This window comes from Trachinotus anak, unplaced genomic scaffold (genome assembly GCF_046630095.1).
Source record: "Trachinotus anak isolate AG129_WGS33_773 ecotype Australia unplaced genomic scaffold, CSIRO_AGI_Tana_v1 ptg000016l, whole genome shotgun sequence".
In the NCBI taxonomy this organism is placed as follows: Eukaryota; Metazoa; Chordata; class Actinopteri; order Carangiformes; family Carangidae; genus Trachinotus; species Trachinotus anak.
The window spans coordinates 14,251,839-14,264,455 of record NW_027273867.1 but is presented as its reverse complement, the minus strand read 5'-3'; the positions used below and the strand labels follow the sequence as shown (position 1 = coordinate 14,264,455).

At 41.5% G+C, this 12,617-nt stretch overlaps 1 non-coding gene across 1 annotated transcript; it reads right to left on the bottom strand.

Moving 5' to 3' along the window:
• Positions 1-5,098: 5,098 nt before the first annotated feature.
• On the bottom strand, positions 5,099-5,170 carry trnat-cgu (transfer RNA threonine (anticodon CGU)). Its single transcript has one exon. It is a non-coding gene; the product is annotated as a tRNA-Thr (tRNA).
• Between the last annotated feature and the right edge of the window lie 7,447 nt (positions 5,171-12,617).

The window sequence follows — 12,617 nt, the reverse complement described above, 5'->3', positions numbered from 1 at the left end:
GCAAGTTCAGAATGTGCACAGTAAACACTAATGTGTCTTTGAGTTTATCCACTTCACTCCATCTGAACTGTGGCTGCACTGGGCAGCTGACAGCCACTAGAGGTCATGGTCCACCAACACCTAAATCTGTCCAAACTGCAGCTTGATGATTTAATTCTTCATTTAACTCCAGACCTTTAACCTTCTCCAATCTGCTGGTGCAGAAAGTTGTGTTCAAAATGAACAGATCAAGATCTGTATTCCCAGAAAAACACGCATCTCAATGTTTTGAATCAGTTATTTTTAATTAAAAACATTTTTGTCAGTGAATCAGTATGATGTCCTGACCACACTCTAGCAATCTATCGAAAATTGCAGCAATAAAATGATTTTGCCAGTAAAGATAACAACATGCAGTAGAAAAGTTCTTGAAACTCTGTGCACATCACCAGCTACTGCAAAGACAAATCCTTATAAATGCCTTTTCATCAATCAGCATAATCAGTTCAGTGAAGATTTTAGATTTACTCCTCATACTGTGTGAGCTTTTTTGTAGCATAAAATGTGAAATTATGATTGAAGAAAAAAGTGTCAAGAGTCATAAGAACAGACATCAATATTCAGTGTGGTAGTGAGTCACAGACCTGGTTCAGCTGTGAGTGTGGGTGTGGTTAGTTGTCAAGTTAGAATAAAGCCTATTGCAAATTCACATTAAAACACTTCATAGACTAGTGTTCACTTTATGCTTGATACTGTGTCTGTGTTTTTTGGGTGCACACACAGAAACTGTCTGTGGCGTCTCTGGCCCTCCATCTACCTTCCAGACTCCTCAGGTGGCTGGCAAAACCCCACCTCCTGTGCATCCACCCACCTTCCCTTCCTGGGGGCTCGGTGCACAGGCATCACGTTTCACCAGGCTGTGCACTCTTCAGATGCTGCCCGTCGATAGGTGCTCTTTCCTGGGGAGAGAGGCCTGACTGTCCCTCCCCAGAACCGAGGGAGTTGGGTTCCACTGACTCATGCATAAAAGATAAAGCAGCCGAGCCGAGCAACACAACGGCTTCTGTGACAGCTCTCTCCCACAGAGTGGAGGACAGGCTGTAGTCAAAGTGAAGCATTACCTTTTAAAGGTTAAGGCTGCTTGGTGTGTACTTGGCACCACTGATGCTCTGGAGTGAGTGTCTGTCCTGGGGATGGGCAGAAGAACTGAGGTGCTGCTCTTTAATGGGTGAGTGGCCTTCACACGCTGGCGCCTGCCTGGCATCATGGAGCTACCTCGACGCCTGAACTGGATGCGGAACCGACCCTGGAGGCCTCATGTCTGCCGCAGGGAGTTCAAACGTAAGTGGAGCATATGACTGTGTGGTGGGTGTTAAAGTTTGTATGTATCAGGTGTATGTGACCAGAGCATAGTAGTCTCAAGTAGTCATGAGTTGTATTAGCTTTTTTCTGTCCTCATATTTTTTCTTCCTTTCTAACTATCTTGTCTTCTGGGTCTGCTTTTAATTGTCTAAGTGCTGCTGGGAACCTGAGAAGCTCTCAGTGAAGTCATCAGTGTCTTGTGAAGTGAAGTGTTACTGACTCCTACAGACTGTGTGCTGCTGCTGCTGCTGCTGCTGCTGCTGCTCTGAGAAAATCCTCATGTGCTCCATGCTGCAGATGACAGGCACGTTATTATTGTTTGTAATGGTGCTTGAGGATAGTGATGAAGTAGTAAATATTTGCATAGCCCTCCAGGTAAGCTCTCATGGCTCCTGTTTGGGTGCATCATAAAATCTGGACTCATGCTTCAGCCAGAAATGAAGATTTACAAATGAGGTGTCACACATGGTGTGACCTTTTAATCAGGCCAGTCAGAAGAAGTGGAACTGTATCATGGATCATTAACACTCATTCTTAGCTGTTAGCTTGTTCACTTTTCCTACAAATTCCCGTCAAGGTTTGACTCACACGTGAATGGCGATGAGCCACTCACCCCTCCTATAAAAGGGCTAGACACCTGAACTGAAAGAAACACAACAACAAGAGATGAGACTCCTGTATGTAATTGTTCTGCAGTAGTCACTTGGTATCACTTTGAGGTCATTGTGTGTCTCTTTGAGGTGGTTTCGTGTCTCCTTGTAATCTTTTAACTGAATTTCTAACTTTCTAACACTCATTCAAAACAATGGCTGCGGCCCAGGGGCCCCTAATCCTTCGGGCGGTTCAGTAGTCCTTTCATGGACTCGCACACAGAGACAGTGGTCAGTTGACACTGCAGTCCATTTGATCAGTGAATGTTTAATTGCAATAGCATCTGTGTGGTTGTGTAAAATCAGATTGTAGGGTGAGTGGATTACAGCACTCGTGTGGCCGTGCCAGGTGGGTCTAGTTTTATTTGATTCTGTTGTTGCTCACAAACTGTAAAGTCCTGAGGGGGAAAAAAGGGACGTTTTCTTTTAAATGTTTTTGCCGACTGACAAATGTGAGCTATGACCACGTGCACAGGCAAAAATGCACATTGGATACTGTTGTTTGAGATGACCCCACATCCTTTATGGAGACTTATTTAGGTATTTAAATCAGTTAGGTATTTAATTTTCTCCTTGAGGATCAATAAAATGTCTTCGCGTGCATCTACTCCAGATCATACACAAAGAAGAAAAGCCGTGTGCTTGGTCGTTTGTGTCGAGAGTGTATGCATGAGTGCGATGCATGCAATGGACTAGCTACGGTTATTGTGTGCTCAGCAGTAAGTTGTTTTAACTATGGTTGGAGGGGGCTGGTGAAATGCTGATGCTTTTAAGAGAGCCCATCCTGCATGAGACTTCCATTTGTCTGGAAGGTATTTTTGATCGATGGTCCTTGATGGAGGCGGTGAAATTAGTGAGATCTAACTACCAGCAGACTGCTGCAACATTGATGAGAAAACGCAATTATGCAAAAATGAGTTGAAATTGAAAAGTAACAAACAGCACTGAGCTATTCTGCTGCCCCAGAGGATACATTATTAAACACTTTCTCCCCGTTGCTCACAAAAACCTCAAACTAAACTCCTAAAATCACCTATGGCCCTCAGGATATTTCCTCTGCTCTCAGCAGTGCTGGTAGAAAAACCAAATCAAGTCACTGTTTGAAAAAATGCAACATGCAAAGAAGACATCAGATATTACTATTGGGTCGTCACTGTTGTAGTTCATGTTCAGTTCAACAGCTTCATCTTTGCTGGATTTTCACGTTAAAAAAAGAAACACACATTGACATAACACTCTGCACATGTGAAATTTTAAATTTTAAATTCATGTTTATCCATAGCTACTCACATTTACACTGTCCAGCACCCTGGACTCTATAACTTTTATGTTTATGCTATTTTTGGTAAGTATGTGAACTTTATTCAAATTAGGGGAAAAACTAAATGCAGTCGAAAAAAAAATATTGTTAGGTAAAACACCAATCTTGTTTAAATAATGTTAAAATGCTGATGTTCAGCCACAATAATGCAGGTTGCATTCAGATACAGATGCTGTATGTTCTGAATTATAGTAACTGGTAACTTAAGACTATTTTTCGCTGTTAATTAGATCTGTAGCGAGAAAATATGCTCCACATGAAGCACTCAAAATGCTACGTAACTGATTAAATAAAAAATAAATAAAATCCTTCATGTTCTCATCCAGCCCTTTTCATTGCAGCAGTGTCCCTTTTAAGCCTGCACTTAAAAGGATGCACTGAGTTGAGGCTTATTGATTATTTCTTCAGAAGAAGTGTTTGGCTTTGTCCACCACCGCTTAGCTCAGTATTTATTAATAAGAGGACGCAGGTTGTAGAGTCTTACTGCAGGTCACCACAGAGCTGAAGCCTTGAGCTGCATGTTTGTATCTGTCAAGCACAAGGGGATAGGATGACCTTCATTGAAGTTGTATTAAGAAAAATACTGTAGGCTTTCATCAGGTTTACCAGTCAAGCTGAGGCTAAAATATTAACAAAATAAAACAGGACGTTGACCAAAAGCTATAGTTAAAAATGATCCTATTAACTGTGCCCTTAATAACCTCAATGGCACTTTGAGCAGTTAACAGGAAACAGTAATGGTTCTCTGGGTGGTTTGTGCTGCCTTTTGTGTCCTTGTCAACAAGCATGAGGTTGATATTTACTGTCCTTCATAAAGCCTGTAGTTGTGTTTGTGCAGGTAAACTGCAGTTATACTGAAGATGAACTGTGCTGACCTGGGTGTTCAGACTGTGTAGTCAGGAGTGTTTTTATGGTGACTGTGTCAGCTGACTTCCTCCAGGATCAATATTGTGTCTTATCTTAGACATTGATTGTACCTGAGTGAGTCTGTTTTTCTTTAAAGTCAATGCATTAGCTACAAGTGTTGTCTGTAATTTGAGTGAAATCATCTCATTGATTCATCTGCTGATGATTCCAAACATATTTCTGAGGTTTCAAATTTTAATTTATTCTGTTTACCTGTGTATGTAGCCTATTTTTAATACGTCATCCTACACGCGCATTAAGTTGCAGTAGCCTTGGCAACCACTCACTTAAATTTAGAAATTTATCCATGTCTACAAATATTTCACAGAAGTGAGTCACTTTAACAGCCCACTCGTCCTTTGTTGGTGTCTATGGGGCTAAATGGCTTGTGGTGGTTGTTATCCATTGGAGTATGTTGTCACACAGTATGTATTAGTTGTGTGTATCAAGCTGTACACTTCTATTTTGTTGTGGTGGCACAATAAGGGAAAAAATTAGAGAACTTGATATCTATCATCACAATTACACATTCCTGTTTTACTGTGCCAACTGGAAACTGTGGTTATATCACACAGCTGGATAATGGCAGGGAAACAAGCAAGTCACTCAACTCCATTGTTGCTGATGTATAGGCCTACTGTATGTACGGGAGAAAGGATGGAGGTTTGCGCCCCAAAATTTCCCTAGATTCTTTCAGATATGCTTTTACCACTTACACCATAGTCTGAAATGGGAGGGGCAGCAGTATGTACATTATTAATCCAACAATACATACATACATTTTCCTCGTCCACTGCTTGGACTGAAGTAGCACTGTACATGACCTCAGGGTTCACACTGCTGATTGGAGAGAAGCCTACAGCAGTTTAAAGGCTTTTAAAGGCACGGATGGGGATTGAACCCATGATCTTTGGTTTACGAGACCAACGCCTTACCACTTGGCCACCGCGCCTCTGTTGGGGGTAGTTCATGAAATGAATAGTTCCATGTACATTTTGATCAGCTTTTTTTTTGAAATCCCTCCTAAAAATGAAAATGTTAACATTTCAACATTTCGACATTTGTTAACAGTGTTAACGTTTTGATTTTTCATCCTGACTGAGCCTTTGTGTTCCCAGTAATCACCAGTAGGGGGCCTCCACAGTTTGATAATATCATTTACTGTCTTCCCTTCAACTCACCACAAACATATGGTCCACACACTTTCTGTATCTTCCTCTGCTGAGCTCAGAGGGAAGTGAGGCAATATCATGATTGCACTTCTCTTCTACTTGACAATGGTGTGGTGTGGCTAAGATGATGGAAAAAAAACACCTCTCTTCCTTCCTCCTGTGAAGACTGCAATTTATTCTTCCTGTTTCTTCCACCTCACTGAGAGCAAAGTGCTACTCAAAGGATCATCCTGCTGATTTTATGAAAAATGCAGAGGCTGAAAAAGAGAAACACTCGCTTTCTTCTGGTGAGGTGCATAAAATCACGTGCGCGGTCAAAGGTGTCTCCCATTAATAATCTGTCAGACAGTCAAGGCTTTTTTTTTTTTTTTTTTTTTTTTTTACCTAAATGGAGGTGTTTGAAATAAAACACTTTATCAGATTGTGTTGTTCTGCTTCTGTGACCTGCGTGACTCATGCACATTTCTCTTCTCCTTTATTCTGTTGTCATCCTCCTCTTTTCTGCACCTCTCTGTCCCTCACCTCTGCCCTCGCTGCATTTGCTTTATTGCTTTCTTGGTTTTTCATGTCTCATTCAGCCTCACCTCTCACTTATCGTCCTCCTGCCCTGCAACCGCCCCCTCTTTCCCATTCCCTTTATCCCCCCCACCCCTCCTTCATTATCCTCCCTCTCCTCTCCTCTCCTCAACCAGATTTGTAATGGTGCTCACTCTCTGAAAATCTTCCCACTCCATAGCAACGCGCCTCCTCTCTACTGTAGCTTGTGCTGCCACTGATGCAGGAGGCGGTGTTGGGATGTAAAACTACATCAGAGGAGATTACATATCGCCTCGGCTCATTTTCCAGTTGTCAGCTGTAGCTGGAAATGATTGTCACTCACTGCTCACTTATACTTCCTTCCCTACTTTCTTCTCCTATTTGTTTCTGTCATGCACTTATTTTTTTTCTCCCTCTCTTTGTTCCTTCTCTCATGCTTATCTGCACGTTGCGCCGTCCCTCTGTCTTCACTCAGAAAACAGTTCAATTCACAAGCTTTCAGGGCACATGTGAGTGTGGAATCATGTTGGCCCTCCCTCTGTAATTTCACACAATAAAGTCAACAAGCAGGGCTGCTGCGTGGGCTGCTTATGAACACAGAGAGAGAACGACTAATGGAAAGAGAGAAAGACAAGGAGAGAGTGAGAGACAGAGGGAGGAGAGAACAAAAAAAAAAATGCTGCCTGCATGTCCTAAAGAAGGGCACGAGTTTTTTTATTACAGCTGTAGCTCTCAATTCCATTCGCATTTGACAGCACAACTTTCATATATGCCGGTATTTTCAGTTATTCATCATAATACGTATAAACCCAAAAGGTCACCAAACATGCTTTTGGCCCCTAACTCAAGAATTCATATGCTAATTATGATAAAATACACTTTTTATTGAATTCCTTCAAGGACTTTACTATGTATGTTATATGAGTCTCGACAGACATGGATATAAACTGCAACTTGACTGGTTGGTGGAGGCCTACCTACAACTGCGAGGAAATAATTCTATGCTTCATGTACATCATAAATTTATGTCCTAAATCTGTTTCTGCTGCACTTTGTTGGATTTTGTTTTTATTGATATGTCAATTTTTCCACCTCAGCAAGCATTAAAAACTTTATTTTTTACTAAAATGTCCAGTTTCGGACTATTTCTTATGCACAAATTGAAAATGTGCACAAAAACAGATGGATGGAAACGCACTTAATGTTGAGAGAGCTCAGAATCAAGTCCCGTGACCCACACTGCTGAAGCAGCACTGAGTAAGACATAAATACCAAGCAGCCTCGTGGGGGCTGCATTGCCACCCAGCCTGACCTCTATCCTCTCTGTTTAATGGAACGAGCAAATAAAATCGATGAAGTATCATGTTACTGTTACGATCCTGAGGCAATGAAAGAAAAGTTCAGGTTGACCTTGTCCACTGGCTGTTGTGTTCTGTAAGCCTTGCTCATGATGCTTCAAAAGGTGCAATGTCTAAAAGAAAAAATACTTTGAAATAAACGTAATTATTGAAGCACACAACACAGTCAATGGCAGTAAAAATGTAGTGCTGTGATCAATGCAGTTTGTTTTTCCCTGAAAGAATTAATTTTGATATCTCACTACAGCGGGATGAATTAGTTTGAGGAAAAGTCCACGTTACAAAACTGGATATTCTATAAACAGATTTGATCCAATGTCCTTTTTCTTTTCTCGACATATGTTGGCTCCGTCTCTTCCCTTTCTCAGAGGAGGTCCAGGTTCTCATCTTTGGATTTATTGTCTAGTTGCCAGATTGTCATTTTGTTTCTGTTGGGTTTTCAGAGATGTTGCTGTCCAAGACGAAACACACCACACAGACAACAAAAAAGCCTCCCACCATCTTATCATTTCAGTATTTTCATTGAGACACAAATTAAAATTGTTCTTGCTCAATAGCATAAGGGTGACTGGTCAAACTTTATGCCAGTGTCAGTGTCTCTAGGCCAAGGCTGGAAGAGTTGGCATCCTCTGAGTATATGGCAACACTAGCTCATGAGCTCATGGTTCCCATGTCACTGGGTTTGGATCGGGTTGCCAGTTTCTTCTTTGTGCTTCTCAGTAGAACTCCTGGGTTTTCATGGTGGCCAGGATGTGGCTGTATTGAGTGTCCATTCCCCTCAGAAGGATGCCAGGCTAAGATAATTGTGTGTGTGTCTGTGTGCTCTTGCTTGCAATAGAGTGAGATGCTGGCCTTGGTTAAACCCATGCTGGCTTCACCGATGAGAAGAAACATTCAAATGCTGATTAACCGGAAAGAAGGCCTTGGTTCGACTCTACAGTGTTGTGGGAGAGTCTCTGTCTCTCTCTCACTCAGCTAAATTATTTAACAAAATTTTAATATATTTGTTGTGACCAGTAGGCCTGGGTGTCAAACTTTAATACTCTTGAAACTGTGTCCATAGCATTAAGTCCCCAAAACTCTACTGAAGGCTTGCATTGAATGTTTGTTCAGATTAGTCTTGTTTACTCATTCTTTGATCAAAATGTCGTCATTTGAGTCAATACTTTCAGCAATTTTATCCACATAATGATCTTTTATAGCTGGTTTGTGCATTTTAGAATTTTTTGTGAGTGAGAAGTATTTTGTTAAAGGACACTTCCAACTATTTTACAGATATATCAAGGTCAAGGTTTACTTGTCACTTGGAGTGCCATAGCCTGTAAAAACAGTTGTTTTTAATGTCATCTGTGGCTCTGGAGGAGCTTTCTAAAGTCTAAAAAATAACCCATAATGATGTCATTAGGGTTATCTCAGATAAAAGACTACAAATTTTTAAAAGTTAGTAAATTACAAACTGAGGGCGTGGTATTTAGTGGATGTGGGCATTTACCAGCCTGTGGGTGGTTAATGAAAAGAAGCTAGTTGCATTATGGAAAGTGTAGGATCTTTGAGCTTGACCCTAAAAGTTGGAACATGTCAGCCTCTGCTGCTTTGCTTTTGACCTCCTCATCTGTCTCTTGCAACCTCTCAAAGTAATGGAAGTGCAGTACTAATTTATTGCTGGAATGCCTCCTGTAATAGAAAATTTCATTTTGTAGAAAACAATATTTATTTATTTATTATTCATCAATTTGAGGTATATTAAAAAAAAAGGTATAATTCAATATCAATGTCAAAACTCTGCTTTTGTAATGGATCTAGTTTTTAAAAAATGTAAATAGTACCCAGCATTAGTGACACGCCGTTCCATCATCAGCATATATATAACATTTTTTGGCGTTTTTATCTAAGCATGATGCATCAATAATGTATCAGGTAAGGATTTTCAGGGAATTGTGACTTTAAATGGTGTCGAAATATTAAAAAAATCCAGTCTCAGGAACAAACTGCTCATTGACAAAAATGTGGCTGTATGTAGGTCATATAGGGCTGGTTCATTTCAGCACTGCAGGGAGAAGGACAGATGTGTAGTCACAGCAGATGTCATCATTCTGGAGTGACTTGATGCAAAGCCAGACAGGGTAAACACACACTTACATACACACATACAGAGATTTTTTTAGTTGTTTTTTTTTTTGTTTTTTTTTTTTTTAGATGCCTTCATGCGCATCTTTTTTTTAGTTGCCTTCATGCGCAATGATGAGCTGTCACTACAGTTTCTAGCCCAGCTCCCACTGCCCCCATTCCTCTGACCATCCGGGCAGAAAGGCTACATGTGTAACACTTACAGTGACCAGTTCTGTCATATTCCGACTCTGCATAAACCCCACACCCTATTTCTGACTTATGGCTACTGTAGGACATGTGCACTCTGTTGTACTCTAAGAGAAGTGCAGCTGCAATAGGCACTTCACGTTATTTTACACACTGTTGCCCAACCTTCCTTCCACGTCCCCACCCTGATTCTCAGAAGCTGTTGTGATATCCTCCCTTCCTGTTCACAAGGTAGAATTTGTTTGAATCTATAAATGCATCCCACCTCTCACTTCGGTTTTTATCTACTGAACCCAGATGTGTGTGCTCAATTGTAAGTGCGTACGTACATGCCATGAGTTTTACAGCTCAAACACCAGCAGTGCAAGTCATAACTACGAGTAACACTGTCCATCTGGAGTACATTGCATCAGTTGCCTGTGTTTTTCTGGTTTTGAAAGTTGACTTCCCCATGCTACAGCCAGCAGGTATTGGCAGCAATGTAAACTGGAGGACACAGTGATGTGCTGGGTGGGTAGCGTGGGAGAGGAAACTGTGGTTTTCAGTGCTCTTGCCACCCTGTTGCCCCACCCTGCTGCAACCCTCCTCATCTGGTTTCTAGATATCCCCATCAGTTCTTTGTCAAAAATAGAGCAAGATTATGTAACACCTAATGAACTGCTGGTGGCTGTGGGGAGATATTAACTGTCAGAAATCTGCTCAGTCATGAGGGGGATTTGATAGACGCAGCATGTGAGGGTACCCTCGACATGCCGGACATTCGTGTCCTTAATAACTGTTCGGAAAGTCCTGCCAGCCTTAGTTACTGTTGCAACTACCCCATTAAGCCAATATTAGCTTCGTGAGTTGGTTGAAAAAGCTGACTTTTAATATTCCCATTAAAATGTATTTTAAAACAAGGGCTCTTAAACATGCATTTGATGGCTATATGCATTAGTGCTTTAAGACTGAAGCTAAAGAGGTGAAAAGTCTTCCTCACCAGTTGAACCATGCAGAAGCAATAAACAGTTCTTGTATTGCAGTGTTTAGAGTAGTCCAAGCATTACAAATGTAAGGAAAAATGTAAGATCAGAGTGTTACAGTATTTGTCTATAACTCCAACTTTGGATGAGGACTAACTGATGCTTTCAGGAAATCTCACAATATCTTACATTGGCTGTGGTTACTGGAGTTAAACTGTCCCTCAATCCAATAGCTAAAGAGCAGGACAGCATGTTAGTAATAACTCTAGCAGCTAATAGCATCCAGGGTTTCACACAGTTGAGAAATACACAGTTTATGTGCTTGTTGTGAAAGGGGCTTCATTTTGAATGTGTAGCCCAAATCCAAATTAACATAGCTGTTCATAATATGTTCCTTGGCCTTGGAAGTAATTCTTCATTACTAGGTAGTAAGCTAGTTAGCTCTTTCCAAACTGACAAGTGAAGCACAACAATTGCTGTTTGGGGCAGAGCATCAGCAAACGGTCAAACCACCTGAAAGAAATCCATGAATGTCGCTGTTTTATGAGCTCACCCTCCATATTGTCTTGAGTGCATCAGTTTAAATTTGATAGTGAGGGCCACAGAGACAAATGCTCAGATAAGGCTGTGGTCTGATGATTCATTTGGTTGAGTGCTTCAGCTCCCTGTTATCTCTTCCCTCCAGGTGTACCCGGGAGCAGCAGGGCACAACATGGGTACTACCATCTCTGTGGTGCCAGTCTGCACAGCTGGTGTGCAGCGGCTGTATTGGTGCCATTGTCTGATGCCCTCCGTGCACTCTGGGACAGAGACAGAAAGGCAAAGAGTGAATGAGCGAGAGAAAAGGATCCAATTGTGGAACAGAGAAAGACAAAATACAATAGCGGCAGGGAGAGACAGGGAGAGACCACGAAAATAGAAATTGGTGGCAGCACAGAAGGAGTCGTAGGCTTCTCACTGACAAGGAGGCATACGCTTGGATTATCCTTTAACATAATGTACCGCAGAGTCAGGACTTACGACCATATAAAGATGAAAAGATATCGATATGCATTCAGTAGGTATATGTACCTCTTTGTCTCCTGCAGCTTTACTTTTGGCTTGAATTAACACAACTTTCATCTCACCATGCTTACTTGTGCACACTAACAGAGTATTAAAACAATCACAAGCTGCATGTTTGTCCAGGTGGAGCTCAGTTTACATGGTTTGCCTGAATAATGAGAGAGTGGACGCTGCTAAGACACTGTGAAGTTTGAACTGAAATAGTGTGGGGCTCATTTGCAAGTTCATATATTCTGATGCTCTGCTATTTTTTTTTTTTTTTTTTTGGTTAAATACCTCTGACTCTGGATATTCATGAGACATTTCAATCAGCGGTTTCACTGATTGTACTGTGTTTTATGCAGCCGCTCTCTGTTTTATTCATTCTACCCACCCACAGTATCAAGATCTACTCTGTGATCTTTTCTTTATTGTAAAAACATTGCAGGGAGCTGGATTGTGTGTGTGTGTGTGTGTGTGTTTGTGTGTGTGTGTGTGTGTCCACTTGCATGGGTATATATGAGATGGGCTACAGTAAAGTACATTATGGTCGTCTTCCATCAGACACATGAAGCGACAGCGTGTCGTACACACACACACACTAACTCACACGTGCACCTCGAATGACTCAGAGAGTGCCATGGCAAATTGGATTTACCACGCAATGCCCTCATTATTGTTACCAGGGTAACCAGGCACCCCTTCACAATCATCCCATTTTGTTATCCTTCTTAGTGGGAGAGAAAAAGAGGCAGTTGCCTGTGTTGAGGGAGCAGAGCGGGAACGATAGGAGAGGAGAGAAGATATCCAATGAGGTCTCTTTTTACTCGCCTCAGTCTTTCTTATGTCTTCCAGCCCTCATCCTCTCTGACTCTCACTCGCATTAGTCTGTGGGAATTATCAAAGATGAGTCGACCTAGAGAATCCTTGCACCATTTTCCAAAAGGGACATTATATTTCTGTCCTCCCTCCCTTCCCATTATCTCAGACCCATACCTACCTGTCATGGT